This window comes from Microcebus murinus, chromosome 2, assembly GCF_040939455.1.
Source record: "Microcebus murinus isolate Inina chromosome 2, M.murinus_Inina_mat1.0, whole genome shotgun sequence".
Taxonomy (NCBI): Eukaryota; Metazoa; Chordata; class Mammalia; order Primates; family Cheirogaleidae; genus Microcebus; species Microcebus murinus.
The window spans coordinates 108,032,007-108,048,171 of NC_134105.1; the positions used below are offsets into that span (position 1 = coordinate 108,032,007).

Consider the following 16,165-nt stretch of genomic DNA (forward strand, 5'->3'; position numbering starts at 1 on the left):
AGACCCAGCCTCCTTCAAAACTACGAGATCATTCTTCCACCTTCCCAAACTGCAGAAGGGTGGATGGATAGAGCCCTAGGACAGAATCTCAGAAAAACCACAGTGAAGGGCTGGGAAAGATGACAGAGTAGAGGGTCAGAGAGGCAAGAGAACCATAACACCAAACACCTTCTACATGCTAAGCGCCATTCCAAGCCCTTTGCAAATATTCTCTGTCAATCCTCACAACTATTGCTAGCCCCATCATAAGGATGAGGAGACTTGTTCAGCTAAGTGGAACTGGAATTTAAACCCAGGGAGCCTGACTCCAAGGCTGCGCTCTTACCCACTGCGCCTACTGTCTCCCAGAGCAGAAGGGCGCCCTGGGCCAGCAAGGGAGAGTTGTGCCAGCCACCCTGGAAAGGCCACTTTAACGATGGGCTTTTTTGTTTTGGGGTTTAGAGAGTTTTGGGTCCAGCAGGTGGTCTCCCTTTTCTTCCCAATCTCCATTTCAAATGTCTTTGCTTTTATTGGATGTGCTTCTTGAAAACTACCCTAAGTCCTCCCTGATGCAGCCTCAACCCTTCTCCTGGGGTCTCCTGCCATTGAAAGAGTGGCAGGATGGACCTGTGTGTCCCTGCTGTGCGACATCTTTCTGGAGGCCAGAACTCATTCAGTCCTCTCAACCCCTGCTTCTCCAACCTTTCCCCAGGCCACTCAGCTCCGTGCCTACTTCTCCCTCGCATTCCAGACACGGCCCTCCCTTCCCCCACCACCTCAAATCCAGGCTCCCAGCTGGCAGACACCCACGGGAGGGTTTTTCCCACAATCCTTTTCTCTTTGCCCTTTCAAGGTTCTGATGGGGGGAGGGGATGAAGAGGGGCCACCCAGGATGCATTTTCTCCATAGAGAGTGGTGGCAACACGTAGATCAAACTCAGACAAGGAGGAAAAGCATTGAACTCAGCCAGTGGAGAGACCGAGGTCATGCGCTAAACTCAAAAAGCTCTCGATCCCAGGAGCTGCCCCAGCCAACTACCCTCCATTGGGTGCTAAAACACTTAGCTTCCAAATCTCCATTTTCTCTCCAATCTTTCTGCAGTTTCCTCTCAATGGTGTGCCTTGGATTATCCCTTCTCTCTGCCCCTTCTAGGGCCCCACTGCTACCCTGGACAGCTTGGCCCCAGCCTGGACAGTAGCACTGACCAGTCAGGCAAGAGAAGAATCTAGGCCGAGGAGGGGAGGGAGAGTGGAGGTTTTTTCTTCCGTCCTAAATAATCTTTGGCAGGAAAGTTTAAGGACTCCATTGCCCATCTCTTTCCCTCCCCACCAATGCCAAGGGGCTCGGCCTAGCTGCCCATTTTGTGTACAGAAACCAAGCATTTTGCTAGGAAACCCAGGAGTCTCTTTTAAGGAAATGGGTCTTTCTGCTCCGGCCCACCCCTACGGCCCTAAACCCCTTCTTCCACCAATCACAGGATGATGACTCCAGAGGACTTCATCTGAGCCCACCCAGATCCGAGTGTCCCAGCCTCTCTGGTCCCTAGGGTGGACGAGGGAAGAATGGTCCCTGGGTCTTCTGCCAGACAGTTCCCTTGTAGCTCCAACCAACAAAGCTAGAGCTGTAAACGAGCTCATGCATGGTGGCACAGGTGGGGGCCACAGGGCTTGGTTCCGTGGGGCACACAGAGGAGGTGGGGATGCCAGTGGGCAGATAACTAATCCCCCCCACAAATATACGCACCCACAGACTGGAGGTGCGTCAGATGTTGGGGAGACAGATTTTTTTTCCCCGGGGGCAGGAGCAGCAGTGGGATTCTGCATTAAAGCCACAAACGGAGTGGGACCATAACCCTGACCCCCCCACCGCCACTCCCACCCTCCCACCCTCAGTCAGTGGAGTCATTGCCATTTGATATCCGCTGAGACAACTTGGCTGCTCGGGCTCTGGGTGGGGGGTGGGGGGATGGCTCAGAAAACAGCAGCTCCTTTCAGGACCCAGGTTGGCAAGGGCTTTGGGAGGCTGGACCGGCCCAGATCACCCCCAACACACCCTCCCTCCTCCCTCCCTCACCACCACCAAAGGACCAGGGGGGTGGGGAAGGAGTTGGCACTGCCAGGGCCATGCCTATTGCCTCCAAAGCCCGCCCTGGACCCTCTCCCTGGCATGACGCCTTCCCTCCCCCACCTCCCCCATTTCCTCCTCCCTGAAGAACCAGCCAAGAGCGAGGACACCTGGCTCCTTCTAGACTTGGTCCCCCATATCCAGTCTACACTCTGAGGAATTAACAAGCCCTACCACTCAGCTCAGCATGGTGCCCACCATCATGCCAGCAACATGTTCAGAAATCCTTGGAGATCAGGGAGAGGGCGTCAGGATGACACTAAACTGAACTTGGTGGTGGCTGCTGGCCCCCCACAAGGGCTGGTTTCCTGATATGTCCTCCAGGCCTTCCTTAGCAACCCTAAACAAGGGGCACCTCTCATATGGGTGCCCCAAATCTCCCATGATTATCTCCCTCCCACCCAGGCTGCCTAAAGCAGTCCCAGTGGGGAGAAAAGAAATTCAAACACCACAGCAAGAGCAGACTGGCCAGAAACCCTTAGTCAGAATTTGTAATGATTAGCAACATAACCAGGTTTTAAGCGCGGGCCTCCTTTGCGTTCAAATCTGTACCGTCTTCTTCACTATCTCCGCTACCCCATCTGCCTCACCCTGCCCTGGCACTCATTTACTGGAATGAAACTTCAAACTGCTGGAGACCTACCCCCACTTCTTCCCAGTGTTGTCCGTCTACCCATCCTGCCGTTCAGCTCTCCTCCCCCAAATCAGGAAATTCCAACCTTGGACTCTTTCCTAACACAGGTGCCCTTGGTTAGCTCCTGGTGGAGGGAGGGATGGAACGGGAAGGGGCATCTCTGTCTGGAGGGCGAATGTTTAGAACCCCATCTGCCATTCTCATTCTAGAAGTGGCCCTGCTCCTTTCCTTGTGAGGATCTCAGTGGGAAATAGCTGCGGTGCAGGTGCAGGGTAATCAGGAGGGGTGTCTTGAAGTGGGAGCCAAGTCCAAATGGAAGGAAGAGATTGGGTGGGCAGGGGTCCCAAGAACACCAGGCTACTGTGTCTCCTTAATCTAAGCTGCCAAGTATCTGTTTTTCTCCCTGTGTGTGAACTAGTGATCAGTGTGTGTCACTGTGTGATTGTCACTCTATGGGGAGGTGGGAAGGGGCCAGGCATGGGAGTCAATTGACCTGTCAATACTGGGGGGAGGGGGCATGTCTGACGTGCCTGCGTGAGGGATGCATGGCTATGTGTGGTGGTCACTGTATTAACTAGAGGAGCGGTGATGCAACTGCGTCTGCCCAGTGGCAGGGGGCATCAGGAAAGCCCCTTCCTTACATTGGAGGGCTGAGGGGACGAGCCTGGGTGGAGCTGCCTTCATGGGGCGCCCTTCCCAGGAGGCTCCGTTTGGGACTGCCCAAGGCAGGGAAGTAGGGGAACAGGACATACTGCTGAGGCCAGCCAAGGTAGGGTCTTAGGGGCTGGGGGCCCCGATGTCTCTAGAGAGTTAGAAGGACAGGACCTCGGGCGGGGCGGCAGCACTCCTTCATTGGGGCCAGGATCTTACCTTGGGTCGGAGGTGGAGTGGCCCCTCTGATGGGCCGCGGGGCAGCGGGACAGATGGACGGACGGGGCGGGCAGGAGTGAGGAGCGGAGCTGTGCGACAGGCAGGGCCGGGACTCTTAAACCCGGAGCTGGGATCAGATAAGGGCTTGTCCAGGGGCCGGGGCCGGGGTCGGGCCGGCCGGGGGCAGAGCTGGGCCGGGCCGGGCCGCCCCCTCCCTCCGCAGCGCCGGAGCCAAACTTTGAGTGAATGGAGGGGCCGGGAGGGGGGCCGGGCGGGCGGGGGCGGGGGGCTCTGGGCAGACCAATGGGAGAGTGGAGCGCCAGGCTGGAGCGGCCGGGATTGGAGGGGCTTGGGCAGGGGGCGGGGCGTAGGGGGCAAGGAAGCGGAGCCCCAGACAGATGGAGGCGCAGAGAGAAACACCCAAAGACAGAGACCCAGACAGACTCGCGGAGCAAGAGAGATGGGGAGACGATACGCGAAGCGATAGGAGCCGAGCTGGCAGGATGACAGGGGAAGAGAGAAGGCAGAAAAGGGAGGCGGTGGTGTCGGAGATGGGGACGAGAGCGCGAGCCGCGGGGGCGGGACTGGGGCCGAGTTAATGAAGTGGAAATGAATTCAGGACCGGCCCAGTGGCCTCGCAGGCGGCGCCCGGGAGAGCGGGGCGGAGTAGGCCTGGGCTCCCGGGGCTACAGGGCTGCAGCGTTCTGCACGATCCCCGTGTGGTGCACCGTGCCCCAGTGCCAGGTGCGGGGCTGGGTGCTACATGCGCGCAACATCATCCCGCCCGCAGTGGCTCCTCTGGATGGAAAGATAAGGCCGGAGCCCGCGGCGAAGTGCGGGAGGTGCTGAAGGCTGCAAAAGGGAAAGACCACTCTACTTAGGGGGCTCCTAGCAGGTGTGGGAGGAAAGAAGTGACATAAGGACCCCAAAGAATGCAGAGGATTCAGGTACCGAGAGGTGGTGGGGAGGGCATTTAAAGCAGAATGAGGCCGGGCGAGGTGGCTCACGCCTGTAATCCTAGGAGGATTACTCTGGGAGGCCGAGGTGTGAGGATCTCTCGAGGTCAGGAGTTCGAAACCAGCCTGAGCAAGATCGAGACACCCTTCTCTACTAAAAATAGAAAGAAATTAATTGGCCAACTAAAAATGTATGGAAAAAATTAGCCGAGCATGGTGGCGCGTGCCTGTAGTCCCAGCTACTCGGAAGGCTGAAGCAGAAGGATCGGTTGAGCCCAGGAGTTTGAGGTTGCTGTGAGCTAGGCTGATGCCATGGCACTGTAGCCCAGGCAACAGAGTGAGACTCTGTCTCAAAAAATAAATTAATTAATTAAAAAAATAAAGCAGAACGAGCAACATAGCAAAGTCCTGCGGGGACGTGAAAATACAAGTCTGCTTGGGAAACAGCGTCAAACTGTTCCATTTACTAGAGAGCACGGTAGTGGTTCCCAACCTATTCATCACCAAAGACTTCTTTTATTAGCTGAATCCATGTTTTGAGAGGCTTTTTCCCCCCAATCTGCCCCCTTAGCATTTATTAAGGAAGAAAATAATTATTTCCCCACTTTCGTTCATCATAGACATTTAACTGCTAATCAATTACCAGTGTTACCATGTACCATGCATCGATATAAACCCTGGAGAGAGGGGGAGGCAAAGAAACTGGACATTGTAGCTTAGTTTAACCTCCACAAGCCCTAATATAGGGATTTGTACATTTCAAATAGTCCTCACAGGGAAGGGGGAACAACTGGGCTAAAGGTCAGGCACCCCAGGCATAGTGTTTGCATTGGAGGAAATAACCTGGAGTAAATATAGAGCTATACTAGTTCATTTTCAGGGCAGAGTCTCTGTAGGCAGTGGAGAGCAATTGAAGGCTCTTGAGCAGGGAGAGGCAATGGCATGGCAGAATTTTAGGAAGATTAATCTGGAGTTGAGCAAGATGGTTTGAATCAAGGAGACATAATAGGTAAGTAGACTAGGTAGAAAGTGATTGCAATAATGTAGGCATGAAGAGATGAAGGCCCAAATCCATGTGGCAACAGCGAAAAGTGGAACCCAGAAAATGAATGAGAGTACAGAAAAATCAAAAGAAAATGAAAAAAACTTTGGGGCCAACTTGAAATGATGAATGAAAGATGGAGGCTTCGGAGATCAGTCCAGGGTCTCAAGTCTAGCGATCAGGAGGACTATGGGGTCCTTCGTGGCCATAGGAAAGCCCAGGGGAGAAGCCAACCTGGTAAGCAGACTGAGATACAGAAAGAGGAGGTGATAAGCTCAGAGCTGGGAGGTCTGGAAAGGGGTTAGAGCCAGAAAGAGCAGGAGGTGGCTGCTTCTAGGGCAAGATGAGCTGAAGCCATGAGAACAGGGTAGCTCCTGACAGGGCTGTGCACAGAGGACAGAGAGTGAGGAATCCTTGTGTGTAGAGGATGGGGAGGAGAAGGACTGCCAAAGAATGACAGAGAATCCACCAGACAGGCAGGAAGGAGACAAAGAGAATGGGATGTCACAAGAGCCAAAGAAGGAGAGACTGTTAAAGAGGAGGTTCTAATAGTGCCAAAGGAGGAGGTTCTAATAGTGCCAACAGGTGCAGAGAGAGGAGGCATTGGATTTGGCAATGAGAAAGTCACTAGTGATATTTGAGAGCAGTTTCAGAACAGTGATCAGGGTGTGAACCAGATTACAAGGGGTTACCATTAGAAAATGAGCAACTGTTAGCACATATAGGTTACACTTTCGAGAACTTTACTGGGAGAGAAGAGAAATCCAATAGAAGCCAGAGCAATGTACTAGGAATGGCCTCCTAGCTTTTCTTCTCCAAGTTCTTAAGTAAACAAGAGTGAGAGATGGGGGTAATATGGTCTGAGTGCCAGCCTGCAAGAGCTTTAAGGTACTAGGAATAGGACAACTAAAAGATCCTTTTTTCTTTTTTTTGAGACAGAGTCTCACTCTGTCACCTGGGCTAGAGTGCCATGGCATCAGTCTGGCTCACAGCAAACTCAAACTCCTGGGCTCAAGCGATCCTCCTGCCTCAGCCTCCCGAGTAGCTGGGACTACTGACATGCACCACCATACCCGGCTAATTTTTTTTCTATGTATATTAGTTGGCCCATTAATTTCTTTCTATTTTTAGTAGAGACAGGGTCTCGCTCTTGCTCAGGCTGGTTTCAAACTCCTGACCTTGAGCGATCCTCCCACCTTGGCCTCCCAGAGTGCTGGAATTACTGGCGCAATCCACCGTGCCCAGCCCTAAAAGATCCTAATGAGGCCACAATCTTGACATTCAGAGCTAGAGAAGACTTGGAGGCTCTAGTAAAACTCCAAAATAAATGTGAAGGATACCAGAGAAGAGAAAGAAAAGGAACCGTAATAACTATGGACTCATTAACAGACATTTACTGTGCACTTATTATTTTTCCGAAAATGTTATCCAAGCATTTGGCTTCAACTACCGCTCATGTGTCAATATCTCCAGCCCACCTGGGTGACCATTTCAAACTCAACGTACTTAAAGTAGAACATGCCATCTTGTTCACAAGAATGCCGCTCTTCATTTATTCTCTACCGCAGCGAATGTACTGCATCACCCAACCAGAAATGTGGCCGCCAGTCTTCATTCCTCCTCACCTCATCTCCTTTACCTAACCAGTGCATCTGCTTCCTGAATCGCCTAAACACGGTCCCCTTCCTCTCTCTCCCATTATCATTGCTGGAGTCCAGGACACCGTGACCTCTCACCAGGGTTCCTGCAGCAGCCTTCTAACTGGTCTTCCTACATCCAGTCGTTCTCAACTTCAATAATTCTTCAAATCATGGATTTCTTTATTTAAAAAATAATTAAACACCAATAAAGTACATGTCTCTCTGAAACACTAAGCTGACAATGTCACTTCCCAGTTTAAAAACCTTCGATAAGTTCCAGTTGTCTGTAAGTAAAGTTCAAGTTCCTCACCCTGGAACAGAAGGCCCATGGACCTTGTGCCATTCCGGCCTCAACTCCTTCCACTGCCCCTACATACCCAAACCTATAGCCACTTCCTTTAGTGCTCAAGGTTCTCCTGTTCTCTTTCTGTGCCTTGATCTTTGAGCCTTTGTCATTTACATAGTTCCAACTACTGTCTCTGAGCGATGCCCAAATCTCTAACTTCAATCTTACACTCTCTTTGGAGCTTCACCTCCAGCTGTCTCCAGGGGATTCCCCCAGCCTTCTTGCCAACTTGACAAAACTGAACTCAGCATCTTCCTTCCAAGGCTGGGAGTGCTTGTGACTTCCTTATTTCTGTGTTACCATCGGTCAGACTAACAAATTGAAAGTGATCTTTACTCTTCCTGTTCCCCCTTGCCCTGTTCCCCATTCCTGGACACGTCAATTAAGCCACCAAATTCTTTCAAGTCTTCCTCTATTACATCTGCCTAGGATGTCCTTTTCCATTCCCATGACCACCGCCAGGGCAGGAAGATCAGTACCAGCTCAGGACCTCACGCACCCTTCACCCTTCTCTCCGGTCTCAAAGGAAGAGGCAAGCTGTTCTCATCATAGCGGTCCCTGTGCCCCTGCATCAAAACCCCAGACAGGTGCGCCCTGTTTACAAGTCACAGTCCAAACTCCTTTGCTCAGTTCGTGGGGTGCTCCTTTGAGAGGGGAGGGAAGAGAGACTCAAAGGGCAGGAGCATAAAGAGAGACCTTGTGGTGAAGAGACTCTGGAAATGTTCCTTCCAAATGGTCTTTACCTTTAATCAGAGTGGGGATGGGGCAGGGTGGGATGGGACAATCAGAAAGAGTCTAGAAGTCCTAGAACAGCAGGGGTGCGAGATTGTGGAAAAGTACAAGATAGCTTCAACAGCACTGTGATGTTCTAATTTTAAAAGAGTAATTTAAATTGAGGTTTTTCTTAAATTATGCTTTATAACATATACATGTATCCATTATCTATATCCTTTTGTACATATCAAATGTCAGTTTTTAATTTTAACTTTTTTTTTTTAAAGAGAAGTCCTAGAACAGTCACTAGCAGGCCAACAGGGACACAGTGATAAGAGGCATAGGAAATTAATATGAGTGAGGGTTTCCGACGCAAGATAGATCTTGAGAGGGGGCCACCGAGGTTTAGAGAGGTTAAGTGGCTTGCCTATGGTAACACAGCTAGACGGTATTAAATTTGGGACTTGAATCCATGTATGTTGACCGCAAAGTTTGTCTCTGGATAATACTAGAGGGAATTTGCATGATGTAAACCTAATCTTGTCCACTGGAGGCTGTGACTTCTGAGCACACATTGGTATGAACAATTCCAATATCCACCATACAAAATGACAGTTAGAGGAACCCTCTTTCTTTGAGGACCTCCCTTTCTTCTCTCTGTTTAGCAATTGGGTCTTCTTTAATCTCAATTTCTCCTTTCAGACTAACTCCTTCCAACGTTGGCCTTATCTCTTCTTTAACTTCGTCCATAATGTGGCAGGGGCTCCCTCAGAGCAGAGGAGAGTAGAGGTGAGGAGGTGAGTAACCTGTTTCAGAAGGAGAATCCACAAGTGGGCAGCAGTATAAGGGGCTTTTGCTGAGAAAAGCAGATGTGGACAGAGGGGATCAGGGAAGCTTTGGGCTGGGAGGCATGACAGAGACTGAGAACAGGTGACACTTAACAAGTCAGAGGGCAGGGCACGGTGGTTCACGCCTGTAATTTTAGCATTCTGGGAGGCCCAGGTGGGAAGATCACTCGAGCTCAGGAGTTCGGGACCAGCTTGGATGAGAGCGAGACCCTGTCTCTACTTAAAATAGAAAAATTAACCAGGCGTCGTGGCTTACGCCTGTAGTCCCAGCTACTCAGGAGGCTGAGACAAGAGAATCGCTTGAGCCCAGGAGTTTGAGTTGGCAGTGAGCTACAGTGATGCCACTGCACTCTACCCAAGGCAACAGAGCAAGACTCTGTCTCAACAAAACAAAACAAAACAAAACAAGTCAGGGGAGTGGCTGGAAAGAAGAGAGACACTGACATGGCTCAACACAGGATTCCAAGTGGCATTTTGGTGCTCAGATCCCACAATGCTGACCAAATTCCATTCGTAGTGGGGCACCTTGTAGCCGAATGACTCAGGCCACAGAAGAGAAATTCAAGAGAGGGACTGAGCTATATTCCCCCAGTCACTAACCAATCATTATGTAGGTAGACCACCTCCTTTAAATAAATGCAACATAGACAAACCCGTATTTATAAGACATAAGCTAAGGATGCCCAGGATTCCTTCCTTAAACAAAAAAGAAAGATTTTCTTTAATTAGCTGCTTCCTCTAGTACCTTTCCAGTTGAGTCTAGTAGACATAAATTCCATTAACAGCCATTATACTATGGCAGGAAGGAGGCAACAGGGAATAAAGAAACCACCAGGGACTTGGAATGGGGAGGCCTGGGTCATAGTCCTGACTGTCCTTTTGCGACCACTCCTCACCTGTAGAGTGAGGGCTAACCCTGGACCACCTCTTAATGTCATATAACTTGTAAATCCTGGCTATCTCCAATCAGTCCTAAAAGCAAGACAGACCTGTGTGTGAGAAGCTTCCCCACGCTCTTGCTCTCCTGGAAATAGCCAGGTGGGCACAAGCTTGCCAACCTCAGAAGCCCTGCTGGGGCTCTGTCTGCCCTGGAGCTGTGCTCTGCTTCTCGCTATTTCGCTCTAATCTCCCGCTACGGTCATTTGCCACCTCCACTCCTTCAACCGTATCCCCCCCTCTGCTCTGAGTTTTCCGGGGCTCCGTTGCCCTTGAATTTATACGAATTGTTATCATCTCTCAGATTGGCTTCCCTCCTCCACTAAGCTCATATCCTCAATCATCTCCTGTCTTCCCCATCAAGCTTCCTCTCCTACCTCTAAGCTACTGCACAAGGCATCTCGTGATCTTGCTCGAGGAAACCTCCCCAGATTGCCCAATCCCAGGGCCGCCGCGAAGACACCTGCTAATGGGGCAAGCTGAGGGCTGAACAGCATTCAGCTCGCCAGTCCTTGCACCCTGGCTTAGAGCTGTGTCTTTCCCCCCGAATGTATCCCTGCTCTCTAAGCTACATGCCACAAGGAATGCATTGCCCAGGGTAGGCTCCTCTTAAGACCAGCAGCTGTACCCCTCCTGCCCCAATATTCTCCAGTTCCAAACCCCACCTCCATCATCACAACTGTATTGATTCCTTGTAAAGATGCTTTCTTTCCCTCACAATACCCCAAAGCCAGGATCTTGCCTATTTTTCTGCGTCATGGTGCCTAAGAAAAATTGTTTTTTTCTCCTGCCTCAGTTCAGGCTATGTGATAAAGAACTGAGGTCAGGTAACAGGTAAAGTGTAGGAGCTACAGGATCGGTAATTGGGTGAGGAAGTGGTAGTCTCCTTCCTTGTCAGCAAGGCCAGGTTCAGGGCAGCCTGGACCCAGGCAAGGGGCTGGGTGAAGTCGCCTTCTGGAGGGCCCTGTCAGCCCTGTGATTCCCCCTCCAGCAAATGGGGCCAGCTCTATGCAAATGTCCTCTTGCCCAGGGGTTTGGTTTCTTCCCTCAGAGCTCCTGGCACAGTGGAACCAACGTGAGCGGCCACTTGGCAGGACAGAGAAGGGCAGGCTAGCAGTCCCCAAGGCTCAGGTGACAGGGCCAGGCCCAGGAGACGGGGATGTTGACTGGGGCTTTAACAGCACTCCTGATGCCAATCTCAGGCTGAAAACTCGATATTTCCACTTGGAATAACAAGAAACACCAGCAAAAGGGCTGAGGAGGGCAGTGCACCAGGAGTGCCCCCTGCAGGTCCCACCGGGCAATGCCAGGCAGAGGAAGGTGGCACAGGCTGGGTGAGGCTCTCAAGGGATCCTTGGGATGATGGTGATGATGGTGATGAGGATGAGCATGAGGAAGATGAGGAGGAGGAGGAAGAGGAAGACAGCAGCTAGCATCTACTAAATATTTACAATGTGGCAGGGGCATTGCCTTATGTAGTCCTCATGACAACCCCCAAGAGATGAATAATATGGCTGTTCTCATTTTTTAGATGAAGAAACTGAAGTTTAGACAGCTTAAGTCACCCAGCTAGTAGTAGATTGAGTTGGGATTTGAACCCAAGTCATTGCCTCCCAAGCTTATGTTATTCCGTGCCCCCACCCCACCTTGCCAGCTCATTCCAGGAACTTCTAGCCCTCCAGCGTCTATTTCTATGTCTTCCTGCTCCTCTAGCTCATGTTTTCTTGTTCCAACTCTAAGGGAAGTGGAGAAGAGTAGATTGATATTTTGGGGATAATAATACCGTTAACAACACCAACTACCACCTTGCATTTCCACACCACTCTCTGCTTTTAATTATTCTCCTGGGGAGAAATTAACATTGCCATTTCTCCAAATTTTTTCCTGATTTTTTTTTTTTTTTTTGAGACAGAGTCTCGCTTTGTTGTCCAGGCTAGAGTGAGTGCCGTGGCGTCAGCCTAGCTCACAGCAACCTCAAACTCCTGGGCTCGAGTGATCCTTCTGCCTCAGCCTCCCGAGTAGCTGGGACTACAGGCATGCGCCACCATGCCCGGCTAATTTTTTATATATATATCAGTTGGCCAATTAATTTCTTTCTATTTATAGTAGAGACGGGGTCTCGCTCTTGCTCAGGCTGGTTTTGAACTCCTGACCTTGAGCAATCCGCCCGCCTCAGCCTCCCAAGAGCTAGGATTACAGGCGTGAGCCACAGCGCCCGGCCTTTTCCTGATTTTTATCAGTCTAACTGCAGCTATTTTCCTATATAGTCATGATTGATTCCTAAGAATATTTTATGTTCTTCTTTTTAATGTACCAGTGTGTTTATATACACATTCACATGTATAAGCATAGTAATTATAATGGCCTTACAGTAACCCATTATATCGATATGCCACAGATATTGCCTTCCTGAGGCTGGGTAACTTTGTGAAAAGAGCATGAGGCTGGCAATACCAAATGCTGGCCAGGATGTGGAGCAACAGGGAAAAAAGTCATTACTGATGGGAATGCAAAATGGTACACCCACTTTGGAAGACAGTCTGGCAGTTTCTTACAAAACAACATACTCTTACCACACAATCCAGGAATCATGCTCCTTGGTATCTATCCAAAGGAGATGAAAACTTGTGTCCATACAAAAACCTGCACACGGTTGTTTATAGCAGCTTTATTCACAATTGCCAAAACTTGGAAGCAACCAAGATGTCCTTCAGGAGATGAACGGATAAATGAACTGTGGTACATCCAGACAAAGGAATGTTATTCAGTGCTAAAAAGAAATGAGCTACCAAACCATGAAAAGACATGGAGGAACCATGAAAAGACATGGAGGAACCTTAAATGAGCTACCAAACCACGAAAAGACATGGAGGAACCTAAGAAGCCAATCTGAAAAGGCCATATACTGTACAATCCCTACTATGTGACATTCTGGGAAAACCAGGACTATGGAGACAGTAAAAAGATCAGTGGTTTCCAGGGGTTAGTAGGGAGGGAGGGATGACTAGGCAGAGCACGGGGGACTTTTAGGGCAGATTAATATATCATATTAATAATATAATACTACCATACAGACTACTCTGTATGATATTATAATGGTGGATATAGGTCATTATACCTTTGTCCAAACTCATTATACAACTCCAAGAGTAAATCCTAACATAAACTATGGACTTCAAGTGATAATGATGTGGCAATGTAGGTTCATCAGTTGTAACAAAAGTGTCACTTTGGTGGGAAAGTTGACAATGGAGAGGCTGTGCAAGTGTGGGGGCAGGGGGCATATGGGAAATCTCTGTACCTTTCCTTTCAATTTTACTGTGAACCTAAAACTGCTCTTTAAAAAATAGTCTTTAGGCCGGGCGAGGTGTCTCACGCCTGTAATCCTAGCACTCTGAGAGGCTGAGGCAGGAGGATCGCTCAAGGTCAGGAGTTCGAAACTAGCCTGAGCAAGAGCGGATCCCGTCTCTACTAAAAATAGAAAGAAATTAATTGGCCAGCTAAAAATATATAGAAAAATTAGCCGGGCATGGTGGCACATGCCTGTAGTCCCAGCTACTCGGGAGGCTGAGGCAGGAGGATTGCTTGAGCCCAGGAGATTGAGGTTGCTGTGAGCGAGGCTGACACCACGGCACTCACTCTAGCCTGGGCAACAGAGCGAGACTCTGCCTCAAAAAAAAAAAAAAGCACAGGCATGCCACAGATGTGGGAGTTGGACTGCTATCTCTGTCCAATTGTGTGTGACTCTTAGGTTAAGGTAAATCACTTAACCTTTCTTCGTTTTAGTTTCCTCATCTCTAACTGGGAAATATGATCTCTATCTCATAGGGTTGTGGTGGGATGATATGAAGCGTGTGTGTGGCTCATAGCTGATGCCCAGTGAGTTAGTAGAAGCCGCAGTGTGTGTTTGTGTCTTTCTCCCCCATGGGATCAGGAGCTCCTCCTGGGCAGGGACCTAACTCACTTCTGTAACCAACCATCTAGCACATTGCCTGGCACTTGGACACCATGAAAGTTTCCAGAGTGGATAGTAAGCCCTAACCTAGGCTTTCCTATCTGCTGGACATTTGAGTTGTCTCTGGGCTTTTTGCTAGTAACAACATAGATTTCAAAGCCCTGCCATTTATATTGCCTCATTTCACCTGCGCCCCCTGTGAAGCAGGCAGAAAGGGGATATTTGCACATGCCCCCACTCTGGGAAAGAAGGAACAGCTGTGGTTCAGGGAAGTGATTGGCTCCTATGGGTCACGTCACAAATCAGCAGCAAAGATTAGAACCCCTGACCTTGCCTCCCTTCCTCGGCGGTCTCTTTTCCCTCTAGCTACCTCCTGCTGGGTCAGTGGCCTCTCCAAAAATGGAGACCGTGATGGTGGCCCTGACTTAAGGGCAGCACCTGCCCCCCCCCGAGGCCCCTGTTGGAGGTGGTGAGCCGCCAGCTCCCACATGGCCCTCTGAAATGCCAGGAAACCGAATACCTTATTCCCAAACACATCAGAGCCCATGTTTCCCAAAGCAAGGAGCTTCTTAGGAAAGAGCCAGCATGCCCGCTTTGATTTCCTTTCTTTCTTTTTTTTTTCTTCTGAGAGGGTGAAGAGGAGAGCTCTGAGTTGTCCAGGAGGAGGGACTTTGACTAAAAATAGCTATGGCGTGTGGATCAGGCCCTAGTGGTACCCAGGACTGGAGAGGGGAGGGGGATGCTCTGGAGCTGTCGCCAGACTGGTTACCGTGGAAACGAGAGAGGAGCAGGGGAGCCTGGGAAGTGGGGATGACACAGATAGCAAGTCCTAGTCAGAGCTGCCGCTACATTTAGGAGAAACGGCGGTGTCTGCGGCTCCCACCCTCCAAGGGGGCCCGTGGGGGGGGCGGTGTCAGGGGCATGGACGCCACCCCCCAGGGGTCTCTGCTGCCGGCTACTCTCCTCTCCACGTGCTGTGAGTTGAGTTGTGGGGGACTTGGGGTTTGGGCCCCTATTTCCAAGGCAAGTGGGGGTTTGGGAGGAGCTGGTTCCTGAGGGAGTTTTCACCAGATCTCCTTCCAAAAGATAAGCCCCCTTGCTGCCCAGCACTCTATACTGGGAGGAGAAGGGGTCCAGGAAAATGTGGCACTGGGATCTTCTGGACAGGGGTCACAGCATGCACAAGAAATGAGAAGGAGTAGGTTGGAGGAACTGGAATTATTGGAGGGAAGATGCAGCAATCAAGTCCTTGATCTTGAAATAGAGGGAACATTTTCACACCTTTCCTGCCCCACGAGAAAAATGCAGCCCCCCACTCAGGACGATGGGAGATGGGACACAATCTAAATAAGGCTTACCTAGATCCTTGGGGTAATGGAGAGTGTGAGTTTTGGGGGTGATAAGATATTGGGGTCCCTTCTCCATCCCTGGGCAGAAAGAACTAAGCAGCAGACTGGAGGTCGGATTACCTAAGACCCTGAGAGAACATCTGGAAGCCCACCTGGAGCTAAAGCTAGGATAAATGGGACCTGGGTACTTTCCTGCATGACCTGGGGTCTCTGAGCCACTTAAAGCTTAGAGATCACTTCTGAGGACATCCTGAGCTGCAGGGATGGAAAAAGAAGCCCATTATTGGGGGAGAGGAAGACCCTAATCTGTCATTGTCATGGGGCTTCTGGATTCCATGTCCCCTGACTCCATGGAAAATAAATGTAGAGGGTGCCCCTAAGCTCTAAGCCATCTCTTTTTGGTCTATCTTCCTGCTCTCTACCCCAATACACACACACACACACACACACACACACACACCACTGCTCCAAAGGGCCGGCTGCAGAGCACCTCACTCCATAACTTGAAATTCTGGAGTGCGGGGTTTAGAGCCACATATCCAGGCAGCTTCTCCCCAGGACCTGGTCAGACATCCAGACCATCTGTGTGATCCTTATGTCGCAGTCCTCCGTCCTCCATCCCAGCCCCCTCACTTCATCCCAGGTTTCCTTGGAGTGGGGAAAGAAAACGATTCCCAGGAAAGAGAAAGGAAGATTGAAGAGTCCCAGATCCTTATTCTAAGGGGTCCTGGGTGCCTAACGAAGGGTTCTGGACCTCTCCCTGGGCAGATTG

The 16,165-nt window shown here is 50.4% G+C and overlaps 1 protein-coding gene across 1 annotated transcript in view; it reads right to left on the reverse strand.

The window, feature by feature from the left end:
* The window catches only part of KCNJ10 (potassium inwardly rectifying channel subfamily J member 10), a 31,165-nt gene extending 27,326 nt beyond the window's left edge, over positions 1-3,839 (reverse strand). The window contains exon 1 of the mRNA XM_012749194.2: positions 3,608-3,839. The gene's annotated coding sequence lies outside the window, so the exon portion shown is untranslated. The remainder of the gene's footprint in view (positions 1-3,607) is intronic.
* Positions 3,840-16,165: the final 12,326 nt, after the last annotated feature.